The sequence below is a fragment of the Gorilla gorilla genome, chromosome 3 (assembly GCF_029281585.2).
Source record: "Gorilla gorilla gorilla isolate KB3781 chromosome 3, NHGRI_mGorGor1-v2.1_pri, whole genome shotgun sequence".
NCBI lineage: Eukaryota > Metazoa > Chordata > Mammalia > Primates > Hominidae > Gorilla > Gorilla gorilla.
The window spans coordinates 57,715,650-57,736,876 of NC_073227.2; the positions used below are offsets into that span (position 1 = coordinate 57,715,650).

At 39.9% G+C, this 21,227-nt stretch overlaps 1 pseudogene; it reads right to left on the bottom strand.

Annotated features, from left to right (window-relative positions):
* The window catches only part of LOC101138063 (UDP-glucuronosyltransferase 2A3-like), a 476,474-nt pseudogene that overhangs the window by 55,183 nt on the left and 400,064 nt on the right, over positions 1-21,227 (bottom strand).

Below are 21,227 nucleotides of genomic sequence, written 5' to 3' on the forward strand. Positions count from 1 at the left end.
TCCCTCTCCCTCTCCCTCTCCCTCTCCCTCTCCCCACGGTCTCCCTCTCCCTCTCTTTCCACAGTCTCCCTCTGATGCCGAGCCAAAGCTGGACTGTACTGCTGCCATCTCGGCTCACTGCAACCTCCCTGCCTGATTCTCCTGCCTCAGCCTGCCGAGTGCCTGTGATTGCACACCTGACTGGTTTTCGTATTATTTTGGTGGAGACGGGATTTCGCTGTGTTGGCCGGGCTGGTCTCCAGCTCCTAACCGCGAGTGATCCGCCAGCCTCGGCCTCCCAAGGTGCCGGGATTGCAGACAGAGTCTGGTTCACTCAGTGTTCAGTGGTGCCCAGGCTGGAGTGCAGTGGCGTGATCTCGGCTCGCTACAACCTCCACCTCCCAGCCACCTGCCTTGGCCTCCCCAAGCGCCCAGAGTGCAGCCTCTGCCCGGCCGCCATACCGTCTGGGAAGTGAGGAGCGTCTCTGCCTGGCCGCCCATCATCTGGGACGTGAGGAGCCCCTCTGCCTGGCTGCCCAGTCTGGAAAGTGAGGAGCGTCTCTGCCCGGCCACCATCCCATCTAGGAAGTGAGGAGTGCCTCTTCCCGGCCGCCATCCCATCTAGGAAGTGATGAGCGTCTCTGCCCGGCTGCCCATTGTCTGAGATGTGGGGAGCGCCTCTGCCCTGCCGCCCCGTCTGGGATGTGAGGAGCGCCTCTGCCCAGCCGCCCCGTCTGAGAAGTGAGGAGCCCCTCCGCCCGGCAGCCATGCCATCTGGGAAATGAGGAGTGTCTCTGCCTGGCAGCCACCCACTCCGGGAGGCAGGTGGGGGTCAGCCCCCGCCAGGCCAGCCGCCCTGTCCGGGAGGGAGGTGGGGGGTCAGCCACCCCATCCGGGAGGTGAGGGGTGTCTCTGCCCAGCCGCCCCTACTGGGAAGTGAGGAGCCCCTCTGCCCGGCCAGCCGCCCCGTCCGGGAGGGAGGTGGGGGGGTCAGCCCCCTGCCCGGCCAGCTGCCTCTTCCGGGAGGTGAGGGGCGCCTCTGCCTGGCCGCCCCTACTGGGAAGTGAGGAGCCCCTCTGCCCGGCCAGCCACCCTGTCCGGGAGGGAGGTGGGGGGGTCAGCCCCCCACCTGGCCAGCCGCCTCGTCCGGGAGGTGAGGGGTGCCTCTGCCCGGCCACCCTCTGCCCGGCCAGCCGCCCCGTCCAGGAGGGAGGTGGGGGGGTCAGCCCCCCGCCCGGCCAGCCGCCCCGTCCGGGAGGTGAGGAGCCCCTCTGCCCGGCCACCACCCCGTCTGGGAGGTGTACCCAACAGCTCATTGAGAATGGGCCATGATGACAATGGCGGTTCTGTGGAATGGAAAGGGGGGAAAGGTGGGGAGAAGATTGAGAAATCGGATGGTTGCCATGTCTGTGTAGAAGGAAGTAGACATGGGAGACTTTTCATCTTGTTCTGTACTAAGAAAAATTCTTCTGCCTTGGGATCCTGTTGATCTGTGACCTTACCCCCAACCCTGTGCTCTCTGAAACATGTGCTGTGTCCACTCAGGGTTAAATGGATTAAGGGAGGTGCAAGATGTGCTTTGTTAAACAGATGCTTGAAGGCAGCATGCTCCTTAAGAGTCATCACCACTCCCTAATCTCAAGTACCCAGGGACACAAACACTGCGGAAGGCCGCAGGGTCCTCTGCCTAGGAAAACCAGAGACCTTTGTTCACTCGTTTTATCTGCTGACCTTCCCTCCACTATTGTCCTATGACCCTGCCAAATCCCCCTCTGCAAGAAACACCCAAGAATGATCAATAAAAAAATAAAATAAATTAAATAAATTAAAAATAAATAAATAAAAATAAAAAATAAAAAGAGATTAGTATTTAAATCAGTAGACTGACTAAAGATATCTCTCATGATTGTGGGCAGGTATCATCCAATCTGTTAAGAGCCCAAATAGAGCAAAAGGCAGAAGAAGACAAATATTTCTCTTTTCTTTGGCTGGGACATTAATATTATTCTGCCTTCTTTATTTGAGGCTTCTGGATATTGGGCCATTGGACACTAGGGTTTGCACTAGTAAACCCCACTTGTAGCTCCTTAAGTTCTAAGGCCATCATCCTCAGACAAATAATTACACAACTATTTCTCCTAGTTCTAAGGCCTTCAGTCTCAGATTGAATTACAGCATCAGCTTTCCTAAATATAAAGTGTGTAAGTGTATATCATAATATTTCTCAGCCTAAGCAAATTCCTACAATAAAATCCTCCCTCATAGGTATGTACTAATGTGTGTGTATACATACATGGCTCTTTTTGTCTGGAGACACCTATTATGAAGATTAACTCATTTTTTTCTAAAATAAGGAAAAGACTAGACATTCATTCTTATTACTTCTATTCAACATTATATTGGAGATTCCAGCCAAAGCAAATAGGAAGTAACATGAAACAAAAATAATCCTTATTAGAAGGTAAGAAATAAGTATACTCTCTTTGTTGACAAAAGGCATGACTTTATGTAAAGAATACCTTAGACTTTCCTAGAAAATATTAGATCAACAACAAAATAAGCACATTTTTAGGACTAACGGTCAACCTTCAAATATTAATTGTATTGTTACATAATTGAACAATACAGAAGAAAATAATATGTTCAAAAATCCTACATAAAATATAATCAAAAATTATTTTAAAAAAACAGGAAAAACATTAAAAGAATTGCAAAACTTAGGCCAGGTGCGGTGGCTCATGCCTGTAGTCCCAGCACTTTGGGAGGCCGAGGCGGGCAGACCATGAGGTCAGAAGTTCGAGACCAGCCTGGCCAACATGGTGAAGCCCCAGCTCTACTAAAGATACAAAAAATTAGCCAGGCGTGGTGGCGTGAGCCTGTAATCTCAGCTACTTGGGCGGCTGAAGCAGGAGAATCACTTGAACCTGGGAGGTGGAGGTTGTAGTGAGCTGAGATCGCACCATTATACTCCAACCTGGGTGACAGAATGAGACTCCATCTCAAAAAAATAAAATAAATTGCAAAACTTAAAACTTAAATTGTAAAAGTTACTAAATATTGAGGAATAAAATTCTTAATGAATAAATAAAATCTCATATTCCTCAATTGAAAATCTTAATTAATATACAAATTAACCAAAATCCATATTAAATTCCCAGCTGGGTTCTTTACAGAAATAAACATGCTCATTCTAAATTAATATAGATATACAGGAGACCAAAAAATAGCGATATATATATATATATAATTTTTTTGAGACAGAGTCTTGCTCTGTGGCCAGGCTGGAGTGCAGTGGCACAATCTCAATAACCAGTAATATTTTGAAAAATAATTTTGTCCTTGCATTTCCGATTTTCAACCAACAACATATCATCAATAGTTATAAGAGTGTGACACAGGAACACAGATCACCATATAAATAAATGGAACAAATTTTAGAATCCAGAAATCCTTTTACACAGTGGTGACTTAATTTTTGAGAAAGACGTCAAACTATTGAATAGGAAAACAACAATATTTTCCACAAATATTTCTGGGATACTGATTATCCAAAGGCCAAAGAAAACAAGATACACTTTCCCTGACAACACATAAAGAACTAATTTAAAATACATCAACAACCCAAAGTTAACAAACAGAAGTACAAAACCCAGAATAGAAAAAGTAAATCTTTTCTACCTTCAATTTGGCAATGGTTTCTAGGACAAGGCAACAAAGTCACAAAAAAACTAAGTTAAAATGGATAAACTGATATTCTTATAAATGAATATGTTTGTTCTTTAAAGGACACCATCAAAAAAGTGCAATGACGATACGTAGAATTTAAAAAGTTCTAATTCATATATCTGATAAGAAACGTTTATTAAGAATATACGGAGCAAGAGACTTCTGGTTCCAAAATGGCAGAGTAGAGACAAGCAGCCTTTTTTTCTTCATGCAAAACAAAACAAACATATGGCACTGAGATCTACACCACAACAACCAAAAGCTTAATTAAGAGGATAACACATTTCCCAGTGTATAAAAGTAGAAAAAGTCTGAGTAGACAGTAGGTAGAAGAATTATACATCTATGTCTGCATTAATAATGCCCCTAACTTGCAACTCTGCTCTGCACCAAAAATGCAGAATATCTATCTCCAATTCATGGTTTACAATATGATTTGGATCTGTGTCCCCACCCAAATCTCATTTTCAGTTGTAATCACCAGTGTTGGAGATGGGTTTTCTGGGAGGCGATTGGATCATCGGGTGGATCTTTCATGAATGATTCAGCACTATCCCTTTGGTGCTGTTCTTGTAACAGCATTCTCAAGAGATCTGTTTGTTTAAAAGTGTGTAGCACCTCCTACAACTCCCTTCCTCTTGCTCTGGCCATATGAGGTGTTGACTGCCCTTTTGCCTTCCACTATGATTGTAAGCTTCCTGAGGCCTCCTGAGAGGTAGAAGCCACTATGCTTCCTGTACAGCATACAGAATGCGAGGCAATTAAGCCTCTTTATAAATTACTCAATGTCAAGTAATTTTTATATAAATGAGAGAAAGACAAACTGATATGGTCACTAAGCTTCCCCATCTTGTCAAGTTCCCTGGTAGACCTGTCTTTCCTTAACCCAGTGGAAATATTATGAGTGCATGAAGGGAGAAACATTCCTGAGGACAGGCAGAGACAAACAAGAGAGGCAGGACTACCAACCTCCTAGACATGGAAACTCTTCTCCGTAACTCAGCCAAAAGTTGACATCAAATCAGAGTAGTTGCTTAGCAACAGCATGCTGTAGGATGTAAGTTCTTTAGGTATACTGGGAACAAGCCCTTAGGCAGTGTTCTCACACTTCCAGGATAATCCATTTGGAACCCCCATCACTTGGGACAGGCAGAGCTCTAATCACTCACATGAGCTGAGGTAAACCTGGGCTTAACATGTCACCTAGAGCTAAAGTGAATGCAGTGACTTTTCGGTAAAGATTTTCTAAGCAAATATATTCCATTAAAAAAAGACAGAAAAAAATGGAACAAATAATCCTTCAATGCAAAGGCATGCATATATTCACAAGAAACAACAGAGAACAGGGAACCAGGACCTCTCCAAAAGGACAATGCAAAAATCCAGTGATTGACACTAATAAGATAACCCAATTTCTGAGCTCTCTGATGCAGAATACAAAATAGCAGTTTTAAGAAAACTTAGTAATGTCTAAGTTAGCACAGGAAGTTATTTCAGAAATTTATCTGAGAAATTTAACAAAAAAGTTAAAATAATACAAAGAAATCAATCAGAAATCTTGGAACTAAGAAATGCATTTGCTGAATTCAAAATCCATTAGAGGTCTTAAACCACAGAATGATCCAAGCCCAGAAAAGAATCTGTGAGCTCTAAGACTCGTTATTTTATTTTTAAAAACTCAAGAGAGAATAAAAAAGCAAGTGCCACCTACAAAATATAGAAAATTACTTCAAAAGACCCAATCTAAGAATTATTGGTGTTCAAGAGAGATGTGAGTAAGAGCAGGGTAGAAAGCTAATTCAAAAAAATAGTAACAAAAAACTTTTCAAAACTTGAGAAACATAAAATGTCCAGGTACAGAAAGGTCTTAGAACACAATGCAAACCCAAATAAGACTACCCCAATTAACAAAATAATCAAAGTCACAAAGGACAAAAAAAAAAAATACATTAAAAAAAAAGATTGAGATCAGCAAGTGAAAGCAAATAACATATAAAACAGCTCCAATATTTATGGAGATAGACTTCCCAAAAGAAACTATACAGACCAGGAAGGACTGGAATGATGTTTTCAAAGTGCTCAACACAAAAGGATGCCACCAAAAAATATTGAAACAAAAACAATTATCAATCAAATATAAATGAGAGATGAAGTATTTACCAGGCAAACAAAACATAGAATTGACCACTGAGCTAGTCAGAGGAGAAGGAGGTCCCCAGAGAATCTCCAACAAGCCTGTGCACTGGGAGGAATGTGCACTGGGGTGGAACCTCAGGAATTTTGCACTGTTTGCAACAGGGAGGAGCCCGGCAAATACCCCATGTGGAACCTGGGATTCAAGCTGCTAGTGGGAAGCACTCTGGCAGGGGTCTCCAGCCTTGTGGAAGATCCCTGTTTCCCCTTTTTTTCCTCTTTTCACCCAATAAAACCCTGCTTTACTCACCTGTCGAACTGTCTGCCAGCCTAAATTTTCGTGGCCCTGAGATGGACAAAGACGCCATTGCGTTATTTAGTCCACCTATTTACACTGTAATGACATCTGCTTTTTACCGTTAATCTTTAAGCCTCTTCCTATTTCTCAAAGATTAAAGTCACGTGAACTGAACGGTACCACAGTTTTTAACTTCTCTTTAAAAAATATTAGATGCAAGTGTTTGTCTTTTTTAGGCCAAAATCATTTAGAGCTCTTTCTGCAGACATTACACATAACACACACGCAGACAGGCAGGAGAAAACCCAGTTCCTGGGTGGGGTTTTATAAGAGCCAGGCCAAGGAAAACATGCAGATATCAAACCTGAAAAAGAGTCAGTCCCTAAGGCAGGATAAGCCCCTACTTTGTGCAGCAAAATGCACAGTGCAGGTGAGTGTGGCTGTTTCCTGCCAATTAAGTGAAGCCCAAGCTCCCTGTTTCATGGATAAAAGCCTTGTTAGTATCCATGGCATAGATGAGGTCTAGGGACTCCCAGACTACTGAAAGCAGGGGAGATAGGGTGTATGTGGGTAAGAGTGAATGTTCTCACCCCCTAGGCCCCACTGGTTCATGGGTGCATGTTGCTTTGACACCCGTTTCAGCACATACCAAGGTTACCAGCACTCGGGGAAGCAAGGACGGAAGAAGAAAAGAGGATGCTCTTTCTCCCTCATGTACCCCAGGTATCTGCTAGAAAGAGGAGAGAACTAGGGACACCTGCCACCCTCTTCCTAGGTGAGTAGCCATTCACCTTCAGTCTGTACCCATTTTGAATGCATCCTGACCCCCTGGGACTTCTTTAAAAGGTGCCTTCTTTTTCCTTTCTTCTCCTCTGTTCTCTCTTCACGGATAGGTAATTATGTCTCCGTATTCTGGGACATTCCCCTCAGATGCATCTTCCAAACTGGAAAGAGTTAACTTTCCAAACCTTAAGCTGGTTGGCTAAAGATTGGGCCCAGAAGAAGGGAACCCAGAAGACCAACATGCCAGCAAAAGGGTATTTTACCAGTCTGGCTTTGGGCCTTTCTCTCCCTGTACAAAGTGATAAAAGGCCTCAGAATTTTTGAGCTATCCTTACTCCTCCCCTTGTTTCATTTTGATACATGTTTTCTAATAACCTAGTTTGTCTGTTCTTGCCTTCAGGGCATCAAACTCCAAACAATAATGCAACCAGAGTCTCTGACAATGGCCCTTTCTGCTGGGGGAACTCTTAGATAGGCCTGTGAGTGAGCTCTGACCACCATTTCCCGAAAACAGCACCCCTTGTCAGCAGGAAGCAGTAAAGATTGATCTTCCTTATGCTCTTTCAAATAGCATTCAGATGTACTTCTTTACAAGGGGGAAAGAGACAGCCAGGTAGGAGGGGGTCCCCAGAGAATCTCCAAACAGCTTGAACACTGAGAAGAATGTTCACTGGGGTGGAACCTCAGCAAGTTTGTGCCATTTGCAGTGGGGAAGAGCCAGGCCCCTCCTCTTTCTGTGTGGAAGCTGGGATTCAAGCTTTGGGCAGGAAGCACTCTAGCAGGGGGACTCTGGCCTTGCAGAGTCCTCGACATTCAAACTATCTGTGAGCCTAAATTTTTGTGGCCATGGGACAGACAAGGATCCCATCTTTAGCTGAACTAAGGAAAAGTCCTGAGACTCCACCACCAGACCCATCTTGCAAAAAATGCTAATGGGAGCTCTTCAGTCAGAAAGAGTAAAACACTATCATGCAAAAAGTAACTTTTCAAGGTATAAAAACAAGTGGTAAAATTAAGTACATGCAAAAACCCAGAATAAGCTAGTACTGAATTTGTGTTCTGCATTTCACTTATCCCAGAAAACATAACAACTATAGCAACTGGTTAAGAAACAGATGATATAGAAATATGTAAATCAAGATATGAGTCAAAATGGGTAGGTGATTGAGTTAAAGTATATACATTTTCTGTGACTTTTTCCCTTACTTATTTTATAATTTTATTTGCAATCTAAGTTGTGATTTCTTTAAAATAACATACTATATCTCTAAAATGGCTTTCTGTAAGTCTACTGGTAACCACAGTTAAGAAATCTATCACTGATGTACTTAAAAAGCAGCAACTTGAAATATACTACCAGAGACAGTCACCTAATTATAAAGAAAGACAGGAAGGAAGGAAGGAAGGAGTCTAAAAACAAACAGTAAACAATCAACAAAATGGCTCTAGTAAGCCTTACTTGTCAATAATAAAAATGGATGTAAATTGTCTCAGTTCTCAGTTAAAAGACATAGAATGGCTGAATAAAGAATCATGCTGCCTTAAAGAAACCCACTTCACTTATAAAGGCATACATAGACTGAAAGTGAAGGGATGGCAAAATATATTCCATGCAACTAGAAACCAGAAAAATACAGGTGTAGTTATAAACAGATTACAAATCAGACTGAAAAAAAAAAAAACAAAGAAGGTAACTACATGATAATGGAGGGGTCAGTTTAGCAAGATTTAGTCTTTATACTTACCAAAACCTGAGCTCTCAAGTATGTAAAGCAAACATTAACAGACCTAAAGGCAAAACTAGCATGCAACACAGCAATAGTAGGAGATTTTACCACCCCATTCTCTGTAATGGAAAGGTTATCCAGAAAGAAAATCAACACAGAAACATCAGAGTTAAAGTACACACTAGATATGAAGGGCCTAACTGACATATACAGAAAGTTTCACATAATTGCTGTAGAATAGACATTCTTTTTATTAGCACAAAAATTGTCTCCCTTAATTATATGATAGGCTACCAAACAAGCCTGTACAAATTCAAAAACACAAGTATCATATGAAGTATATTTTCTGACCACAATGAAATAAAACTAAAAATAAAAGAAGAATCTGGGAAACAGACATGAACACATGGAAATTAAACATACTGCTAAATGACAAACATGTCAATGAAGTTATTAAGAAGAAAATTTAAAAATTTTATGAGACAAATGAAAATGGAAGTACAGAATACCAACATCTATGGAAGATGGCCAAAAAAACTGTAAGAAGAAAGTTTCTTGTAACAAACATCTATATCAAAAAAGTTGAAAGACTTCAAATAACCTAATACTATACATCAAAGAACTAAAAAAGCGGGAACAAACCAAACCCAAAGCTAATAGAAAGAAAGAAATTATAAAGACCAGAACACAGTTAAATACATTTGAGGCTAAAATAAACACAATACAAAAGATCTATGAAACAAAAAGTTGTTTTTTTGTGAAGATGATGGAGAAGAAAAGAGAAAATCAGTTAAGTAAACAATTAAGGCTGGTCCTCAAAAATGCTGCCTTCCTGAAAACTCACAACTACAGGAAAAATAGAGCAGCTTGGGGAAAAACTCAGACTGCAGAAGCTGCCTGCCTAAAAAAAAAATCACAGCTACAGTGCACCTGCACAGATAAGCCACAGATAAGCAGGCAAGGCATGCAATGTCCAGCATAGAAACCCTTTGTTCTTTGTATGATTAGCAAGCTCCCAGGAAAAAGTGTCCTCCCCTTTTCAGACATGTACACAGTGGGCTCCGTGGGAACTTGCAAAGAGAGGAGGGGGGTGTACCTAAAACAAACCTATCATTATACAAACGCAAGAAACAGCACTTTGTGCTTTCCTGGAGACATATCCACAATGACAGAGAATAACTGGGAGATATGCAGGCGGTTTTATAGATAAGAAAAGTTACTCAGTTACAGAGATGAAACTATGCAGGCAGTTTTATAGATAAGAAAAGTTACTCAGTTACAGAGATGAAAGCAGTTCCTCATAAAAGCTTTTGAATACAACTGTAACACAGCAACCATCAGGGAACCCTCTCCACTGCAGAGAGCTTTGTTTTTTTGTTATTAAATTTTTGCTCCAACCTCACTCTTTGTATCCACGCTTCTTAATTTTCTTGGTCATGAGATCACAAGCTCTGATAACACCTTAGACAACCAGACCAGTGACCCTGACTTGTTTCAAAGATCAATGATGTTAACAAACCTTTAGCTAAGTTAAGCAAGAAAAACATAGACAAGATGCAAATAAATACCATCAGAAATGGAAAAAGAAGAGACATAAAAACTGAGACCAAAATAATACAAAACTATTAGAATTGTTATGATAAATTAATAGTAAACCTAGAAGAAATATATGAATTTCTGGACTCAAAACTTACTAAGATTGAACTATAAAGCGGTTGAAAACATCAAACAAATAATAATGGGCAAGGGATTGAAGCTGTTATTGAAGTAATAAAATGTCTTTCATCAAAATAAAAAAGTTCAGAAACTTATGATCCCACTTTTGAATTATACCCAACATGTAACAGCTTGATACCAATCTGACTCAACCTCTTCAAAAAAAAAAAAAAGAAAGAAAGAAAAGAAAAAGAGAAATAAAAAAAAAGGGAATAATTCAAACTCATTCTATGAGGATAGTGTTACTCTTACACAAAAACAAAGCATGGGCATAACAAAATAATAAAACTACAAGCCAATATCACTGATGAGTATTGATATGGTTTGGCTCAGTGTCCCCACCCAAATATCATCTTGAATTGTACTCCCATAATTTCCATGTGTTGTGTGAGGGACCCTATGGGAGTTAATTTGAATCACGGGGACTGTTTCTTCCATACTGTTCTCATTATAGTGAATGAGTCTCATGAGATCTGATGGTTTTATCTGGGGTTTCCACTTTTGCATCTTCCACATTTTCTGTTGCTGCTACCATGTAAGAAGTGCCATTCACCTCCTCCTCTGATTCTGAGGCCTCCCCAGCCATGAGAAACTTTAAGTCTAATTAAGCCTCTTTTTCTTTCTTTTTTTTCTTTTTTTTTTTGAGACAGAGTCTCGCTCTGTCCCCCAGGTTGGAGTGCAGTGGCGCGATCACGGCTCACTGCAAACTCTGCCCCCCGGGTTCATGCCATTCTCCTGCCTCAGCCTCCCGAGTAGCTGGGAGTACAGGCGCCCACCAAGGCGTCTGGCTAATTTTTTGTATTTTGAGTAGAGATGGGGTTTCACCATGTTAGCCAGGATGGTCTCAATCTCCTGACCTCATGATCTGCACGTCTTGGCCTCCCAAAGTGCTGGGATTACAGGTGTGAGTCACCGCACCTGGCCAAGCCTCTTTTTCTTCACAGTATCTGGTTTGTCTTTATCAACAGTGTGAAAACAGAAAAATAGAGTAAATTGGTATTAGTAGGGTGGGGCATTGCTGAAAAGATACCCGAAAATGTAGAAGCGATTTTGGAACTGGGTAATAGGCAAAGATTGGAACAGTTTGGAGGGCTCAGAAGAAGACAGAAAAATGAGGGAAAGTTTGGAATTTCATAGAGACTTGTTGAATGACTTTGACAAAAGTATTGAAAATGGTATGGACAATGAAATCCAGGCTCAGGTTGTCTTAGATACAGATGAGGAACTTGTTAGGAACTGGAGCAGAGGTGATTCTTGTTATGTTTTAGTAAAGAGACGGGTGGCATTTTGCCCCTGCACTAGAGATTTGTGCAACTTTGAACTTGAGAGATGATTTAGGGTATCTGACAGAAGAAATTTCTAAGCAGCAAAGCATTCAAGAGGTGACTTGGGTGCTGTTAAATGCATTCCTTTTTGAAAGGAAAGCAGAGCATAAAAGTTTGGAAAATTTGCAGCCTAATAATGCAATAGAAAAGAAAATCTTATTTTCTGAGGAGAAATTCAAACTGGCTGCATGTATTTGCATTAGTAATGAGAAGCTGAATGTTAATCCTCAAGACAATGGGGAAAATGTCTTCCAGGAATGTCAGAGACCTTTGCAGCAGCCTCTCCCATCACAGACCCAGAGGTCTAGGAGAAAAAAATGGTTTCCTAGGCAGGGCTCAGGGTCCACATGCTGTGTGCAGTCTAGAGACTTGGTGCCTTTCATCTCAGCCACTCCAGCCATGGCTGAAATGGGCCAATGTAGAACTCAGACCATGGCTTCAGAGGGTGGAAACCTCAAGCCTTGGCAGCTTCCACCTGGTATGGAGCCTGCAGTACATGGATGTCAAAAATTGGGGTTTGGGAACCTTCACCTTGATTTTAGAAGATGTATGGAAACTCCTGAATGTCCAGGCAGAAGTTTGCTACAGGGGTGAGACCATCATGGAGAAACTCTGCTAAGGCAGTGTCAAAGGAAAATGTGTGCTGTGAGCCCCCACACAGAGTCCCTCCCAGGGCACTGCTTATTGGAGCAGCGAGAAGAAGGCCACCATCCTCCAGACCCCAGAATGATACATGCACAAACATCTTGGACCGTGCAACTGGAAAAGCCATAGACACTCATTGCCAGCCCATGGAAGCAGCCAGGGTGGAGGCTGTACCCTGCAAGGCCACAGGGACTGAACTGCCCAAGACCATCGGAATCCTCCTCTTGCATCAGCATGACCTGGATATGAGACCCGGAGTCAAAGGATATCATTTTGGAACTTTAAATTTTTACTGCCCTGGTGGATTTCAGACTTGAATGGGTCTTGTAACCCCTTTATTTTGGCCAATTTCTCCCATTTGGAATGGCTATATGTACCCAATATCTGTAACCCCATTGTATCTAGGAAGTAACTAGCATGCTTTTGATTTTACAGGCTCATATGTGGAAGGGACTTGTCTTGCCTCAGATAAGACTTTGAACTGTGGACTTTTGGGTTAATGCTGAAATGATTTAAGACTTTGAGGAATATGAGGGAAGGCATGATTGGTTTTGAAATGTGAGGATATGAGATTTGGAGGGGCCAGGGGTAGAATTATATGGTTTGGCTCTGTGTCCCCACCCAAATCTCGTCTTGAATTGTACTCCCAAAAGTTCCACATTTTTGTGGGAGGGACGTGGTGAGAGTTAATTTGAATCACGGGGCAGTTTCACCCATACCATTCTTGTGGTATTGAATAAGTCTCACGAGCTCTGATGATTTTATCAGAGATTTCCGCTCGTACGTCTTCATCATTTTCTCTTACTGCCACTATGTAAGAAATGCCTTTCACCTTCCATTATGATTCTGAGGCCTCCCCAGCCATGTGGAACTCTAAGTCCAATTAAACTGCTTTTTCTTCCCAGTCTCAGGTATGTCTTTATTAGCAGTGTCAAAATGGACTAATACAAGTATAGATGCAAAAGTCCTCAAAAAATACAAGCAAACCAAACTAATAATACATGAAGAAGATAATTTTCTACGGTAACACAGAATTCGTGCAAGGGAGGAGGGAAGGATGTTTCAATACATGCAAATCAGTAAACATGACCCACCATATTAACAGATTCTAGAATTATAGGATTATTTCAGTACATGCTAAAAAAAAGCCCATAAAAATCCAAATCCCTGTATGATAAATTATAATGGTTTTAGATCATCAAACCATCAAAACGACTTTAGAGGAAACATTCTCCAAAATGATAAAGGCCATATATGATCCATGACTAAAATCATACTGAACAAGAAAAAAATTAAAGAATGTTTCCTAGGGACTGGAACAAGACAAAGATGCCCACTGTCAGTCCTTTTATATAACATAATACCAGAAGATGTTGTTAATGCAATTAGGAGCAAAAAATAATAATAATAAAATAAAGTGCATTCAAATTGGAAATAAATAAGTCAAGTTATTCTTCATTGCATTTGACATAGTATAATATCTAGAAAAACCCAAGGATTTCATTTAAAAATTGTTATATCTGATAAATAAATCAGTAAAATTGTTCTCTGTAAAATCAGGAAAATCAAAATCACATCAAGTATCTTCTTAGACCACAGTGAAATAAAACTGGAAATCAACTCCAAAAAGAACCCTCAAAGCTACATAAATACATGAAAACTAAGTAATTTGCTCTTCAATGATTTTTGGGTAAAAATCAAGATGGAAATTAATAAATTATTTAAAATGAATGATAGCAGTGACAGAGTGATCAAAATTTCTGAGAAACAGCAAAAGTAGTGCTAAGACTAAGGTTCATAGCATTAAATGCCTACATCAAAAAGGCTGAAAGAGCACAAATTGACAATCTATATTGTCACAACTCAAGAAACACTAGAAACAAGAACAAACTAAACCCAAAGCCATTAGAAAGAAAGAAATAGGAAGGATCAGAGCAGAACTAAATGAAATTACAACAAAAAATACAAAAGGTAAGTGAAATAAAAAGCTGGTTTTTTGAAAAGATAAACAAAATTAATAGACCATTAGTGAGATTAACCAAGAAAATAAGAGAGAATATCCAAACAAGCTTAATTAGGAATGAAGCAGGAGGTATTACAACCAATACCAGAGAAATCCAAAAAATTATTCAAGGCTACTATGATCACTGTTACACACACAACTAAAAAATTTAGAGGAAATAGATAAATTCCTGGAAGCATAAAACCCTTCTAGATTAAATCAGGAAGAAGTAGAAACCCTGAACAGACCAGTAACAGTGAGATTGAATTAGAAATTAAAGAAATTACCACCAACAACAAAATATCCAGGTCCAGAAGAATTCAGAGCTGAATTATACCACACACTCAGAGAATAATTAGTATCAATTATTCCCACTGAAATGATTCCCAAAAATAAAGAAAGAGGGAATTCTCCCTAAATCATTCTGTGAAGCCAGTATCTAGAAAATGATATAACAACAACAACAAAACTACAGACTAATAAATGACATAACAAAAAACAAAAAAATCTACAGACTAATATCCCTGATGAACAGAGATGCAAAAATTCTCAACAAAATACTAGCTAACTGACTCCAATAGCACCTCAAAAAGATAATACATCCTGGTCAAGTGAGTTTCATCCCAGGGATACAGGGATGTTTTAACATATGCAAGTCAATAAATGGAATACATCACATAAACAGATTTAAAAACAAAAGCCATATAATCATCTCAATGGATGCAGAAAAAGTATTTGATAATATGCAGCAATGCTTTATAACAAATACCTTCAACAAATTAGGCATAGAAGAAACTTACCTCAAAGTAATAAAAGCCATATAGGACAAACTCACAGCCAACATTATACTCAATGGGGAAATGTTGAAATTCCCTCTGAGAACTGGAACAAGACAAGGATGCCCACTTTTATCACTTCTATTCAATATAGAACCGGAAGACCTAGTCAGAGCAATCAGCGGAAAAAAAAGAAGTGAAAGACATCCAAGTTGAAAAAGATGAAGTCAAACTATCACTGTTCACTTATGATATGATTGTATACCTAGAAAACTCTAAAGATTTCTTCAAAAGACTCCTAGATTTGATAAAAAAATTTAGTTACATCTCAGGTTACAAAATCAATATACACAAATCAGTAGCACAGCTATACAGCAATAACATCCAAGCTGAGAATCAAATTTAAAAATTCCATCACTTTTTTAACTGCAAAAAAATATAATACCTAAGAACATACTTAACCAGGAAGATAAAACGTCTGTACAAGGAGAACTATAAAACACTGTTGAGGCCAGGCACGGTGGCTCACACCTGTAATCCCAGAACATTGGGAGGCCGAGGCAGGTGGATCACGAGCTCAGGCGTTTGAGACCAGCCTGGCTAACATAGTGAAACTCTATCTCTACTAAAAAAAGTACAAAAAATTAGCTGAGCATGGTGGTGGGCACCTACAATCCCAGCTACTTGGGAGGCTGAGGCAGGAGAATCATTTGAATCTGGGAGGCGGAGGTTGCAGTGATCCGAGATCATGCCACTGCACCTCAGCCTGGGCAATAAGAACAAAACTCCATCTCAAAAAAAAAAAAAAATCAAAAGTAGATCTACCATTGAATACAGCAGTGCCATTACTGTGTATCTGTCCCCCCACCAAAAAAAGAGTCATTATATGAAGAAAAAAAAACATGCACACATATGTTTATTGCAATCCAATTAACAATTGTAAAGATATGGAACTAACCTAAGTCTACACTGACCAAAGAGTAGATAAATAAAATGAGGTGTATATATAAATCATTAAATACTACTCAGCCATGAGAAGGAACGAAATAATGTCTTTTGCGGCAACTTAAATGGAGCTGGAGGCCATTATTCCAAGTGAAATCACTCAGGAATGGAAAGCCAAACAATGTATGTTCTCGCTTATAAGTGAGAGCTAAGCTGTGAGTATGGAAAGGTATATAAAGTAATATAATGGGCTTTAGAGACTCAGAAAGGAGAGGGTAGGAATGGGGTGTGGGATAAATACTACCTATTGGGTTCAACATGCACTACTTGGGTGATGGGCGCAATAAAATCTCAGAATTAACTAATACAATTAATACATATAACCAAAAACCACTTGTACCCCGAAAGCTATTGAAATAAAAAATATTTTACAAAACATATATCTGCTAAAAGATACATAGAACACATATAAATAACTCTTAAAACTCAATAAATAATAAAGTAATTAAAATGTTGGATAAGACATGTCACCAAAGAAGATACAGATGGTCAGTAAATACATGAAAAGATGCTTAATATTATTAGTTATTAGGGAAAGGCAATCTAAAACCACAATGAAGTACTATGCACATATTAGAAAGGCTGAAATTAAAGAGACAGGTCATATCAAATGTTGGCAAGAATATAAAGCAACCAGAACTCTCTATTGCTGCTGGTGGAATATAAAATGGTAAAATCATTTTGGAAAACAGTTTGATAGTTTCCTAAAAAGTTAAACATCCACTTACCCTGTGATCTAGCCAATTTACTTCTAGGTATTTAGCCAAGAGAAATGAAAACACATATCCATTCAAAGATTTTACACAAATGTTCATCATAATTTTATTTGCAATGACCTCAAATTGGAAACAATTTAAATGTCCATCAACAGAGAATGAATAAAAAAATTGTAGCATATCTATACAATGAGGTACTTCTCCGCACTATGAAGGAATGAACCATTGGTATATGAAGAGTAAATGAATCTCAAAATAAAAATAATGATGCTGAGTGAAAGAAGCTAGTGAAACAAATATACAGACTGTTGTTCCATTTATATGAAACTCTATAACATGCAAGCAAAGCTCTATTAACAGAAAACAGATGAATGGTTACCTGGCTATGGGAGACTGGGGAGAAGTATAAGACAATTACAAAGGGACATGATAAAACTGTTGGGGCAATTGATCTATTATTATCTTGATTGTAGTAATGGTTTCATGAATGTTTACATGTCAAAACTTATCAACTGTACACTTTAAATAGGTAGAATTTATAGTACATCAATTATACATTACTAAAGCTGTTTAAAAGAAAAAAAAACAAGGTAAGCAGATGTTAAAGTTGTACCTGAAGCTTTCAGTAGTCTCACCAATAATCTAGACTGGAGGGATCCCATGTGACTTTTAGATATATTAGTGGAAGTGGAGATTGGGCAGCGAAGTGCTGGGTAGAGAAGAGCAGGGTCACTGGTGAGGGAATCACCCTCGGGCATGCGCCCACAGACCTAATTGAGAATAGGCACTCCTGTTTTTGAGCCTGAATGTTGCATTTTCCAAGACCTCTCTGGCTCACCACGCCCCCCATTCTGTGCCCATATAAACCTGAGACCTTAGCAGACACACACACAAGCAGCTGAACATCAAGGCCAGACGACCAGCAGACAAGCCGACTAGCAACGGCAGAACGATGTGGCAGAGAAATAGAGAAGAGGAGGGACCTCTCTAGATGCTTAGGATAGTTCAGCGGAGGGGTGGGGTGGTGGGGGGTTGGCTGTGATCAGAGCAGAGTCCTGCCTCTGGGCAGCCCGACTGCAGGGGAAGACCACCTTCCCAGTCTATCCCTCCTTCTGTTACCTATCCATCTCACTGAGAGCCACCTGCACCACTCAATAAAACGTTGCATTCACTCTTGAGCCCCAGAGGCGAAGGTTGCAGTGAGCCAAGACGGCGCCACTGCACTCCAGCTTGGGCTACAGAGTGAGGCTCCGTCTCTAAAAAACAAAAACAAAACAAAAGAAAACAACAACAACAAAAAACCTTGCATTCAATCCTTCACGCTCACGTGTGATCCGATTCTTTTGGGACACTGGGCAAGAACTCAGGATACAAAAGACTGTCACACTGGCCTTCTGCCCTTGAGATAAGGCAGAGGGTTTATTGGGCTAATTAACACACAAGCCGCCTGCAGATGGCAAAGCTGACAGAGCTTAGTAACACTGTGGTTGCAAGCACCCACCCCTAGACGCTGCCATGGGGCTGAGAGTCCAAAACGCTCTGCCCTGGCCTCTGCACCTGCCTGGCCTCTGCACCTGCCCATCTGCCCTAGGGGTTTGAGCTGCCCGGTGACCAAACAGGTGAGCCACACCCCTGTCACACATCCTGCCAGGGGAATCAGAGAACTCTCCCATTTTATTAGCTTATGTATTTATAAACATATGATATATTTTCTAAAAGCATTTCTGGATGCACGTCTGTATTTAGTCTGGTCTTGATTGAACTAATTTACACTCTTAGAGTGTACAAGTGTTTCCTTTCCTCCACGACTTCATCAGCATCGGTAATTTTTTGACTTTTTAAGAACAGCCACTCTGGTGTGCGATGGTATCTCATTGTGGTTTTGATTTACATTTTTCTTTTTTTAATTAATTAACTTTTTTTATTATACTTCAAGTTCTGGGACACATGTGAAGAACATGCCGGTTTGTTAGGTAGGTATATACGTGCTGTGATGGTTTGCTGCACCCATCAACCCATCATCTACATCTAATGATCAGTTATGTTGAGCTTTTTTTCATGTGATTGTTGGTTGCATGTATGACTTCCTTTGAAAAGTGTCTGTTCATGACCTTTGCTCACTTTTTAATGTTTTTTTTTCTTGAAAATGTGTTTTAGTTCCTTGTAGATGCTAGATATTAGACCTTTGTCAGATGCATAGTTTGCAAAAATTTTCTCCCATTCTTTAGTATGTTTGTTTACTCTGTTAATATTTTATTTTGCTATGCAGAAACTCTTAAGTTTACTTAGATACTGTTTGTCGTTTTTCTTTTCTTTTGTTGCAATTGCTTTTGGTGTTTTAATCATGAAATCTTTACAAGTTCCTATGCACAAAATGGTATTGCCTAGGTTGTCTTCCACTGTTTTTATAGTGTTGAGTTTTACATTTAAGTCTTTAGTCCATCTTGAGTTAATTTTTGTATATTGTGTAAGAAAGGGGTCCAGTTTCAATCTTCTGCATAGGGCTAGCCAGTTATCCCTACACCATTTATTAGATAGGGTGTCCTTTCCCCATTTTTTTTTGTCAGCTTTGTTAAAGATCAGACAGTTTTCTGAGTTCTCTATTCTGTCCCATTGATCCACGTATCTGTTTTTATACTAGTATCATGCTGTTTTGGTTACTGTGGCCCTGTAGCATAGTTTGAAGTCAGGTAATATGATACCTCCCGCTTCATTCTTTTTGCTTACAATTGCCTTGGCTATTTGGGCTTTTTATTTTTGGTTCCATATGAATTTTAAAATACATTTTTCTAATTCTTTGAAAAATGTCATTGACAGTTTGATAAGAATAGCATGAAATCTACAAATTGCTTTGGGCAGTATAACCATTTTAATGATACTGATTCTTCCTCCCCATGAGCATGGATGTTTTTTCCATTTGTTTGTATCATCTCTGATTTCTTTGAGCAGTGGTTTGTAGTGATCCTTGTAAAGATATTTTACATCCCTGGTAAACTGTATTTCTAGACATTTTATTTTATTTTTGTGGCAGTTGTGAATGGGATTGTGTTCCTGATTTGGCTCTTGACTTGGATTTTGTTGGTATATAGGACTGCTAGTGATTCTTGCACATTGATTTTGCATCCTGAAACTTTCCTGAAGTTGTTTATCCGGGCTATCGAACAGATAATGCTTTCTGTACTAACACTCCAGCTTCTATTCTACATTGTATGAACTTGGAATACCACAGTGGTTTCCTTTTTTTTTTTTTTCTATGTACTTCAGGATGGACCATCATCCTGAAAAACTCTTTTTTTTAATTATTCTTGAAGTTTTAGGGTACATGTGCACAACGTGCAGGTTCGTTACATATGTATACATGTGTCATGTTAGTGTGCTGCACCCATTAACTCATCATTTAACATTAGGTATATCTCCTAATGCTATCCCTCCCCACTGCCCCCACCCAACAACAGGCCCCGGTGTGTGATGTTCCCCTTCCTGTGTCCATGTGTTCTCATTGTTCTATTCCCACCTATGAGTGAGAATATGCGGTGTTTGGTTTTTTTTCCTTGTGATAGTTTGCTGAGAATGATGGTTTCCAGCTTCATCCATGTCCCTACAAAGGACAGGAACTCATCATTTTTTATGGCTGCATAGTATTCCATGGTGTATATGTGCCACATTTTCTTAATCCAATCTATCATTATTGGACATTTGGGTTGCTTCCAAGTCTTTGCTATTGTGAATAGTGCCACTATAAACAGACATGTGCATGTGTCTTTATAGCAGCATGTTTCAAAATTCTTTGGGTATATACCCAGTAATGGGATGGCTGGGTCAAATGGTATTCCTAGTTCTAGAACGCTGAGGAATCACCACACTGACTTCCACAATGGTTGAACTAGTTTACAGTCCACCAACAGTGTAAAAGTGTTCCTATTTCTCCACACCCTCTTCAGCACCTGTTGTTTCCTGAATTTTTAATGATCGCCATTCTAACTGGTGTGAGATGGTATCTTGTTGTGGTTTTGATTTGCATTTCTCTGATGGCCAGTGATGATGGGCATTTTTTCATGTGTCTTTTTGCTGCATAAATGTCTTCTTTTGAGAAGTGTCTGTTCATATCCTTCGCCCACTTTTTGATGGGGTTGTTTTTTTCTTGTAAATTTGTTTGAGTTCATTGTAGATTCTGGATATTAGCCCTTTGTCAGATGAGTAGAATGCAAAAATTTTCTCCCATTCTGTAGGTTGCCTGTTCACTCCGACGGTAGTTTCTTTTGCTGTGCAGAAGCTCTTTAGTTTAATAAGATCCCATTTGTCAATTTTGGCTTTTGTTGCCATTGCTTTTGGTGTTTTAGACATGAAGTCCTTGCTGTGAATCCGTCTGATCCTGGACTTTTTTTGGTTGGTAAGC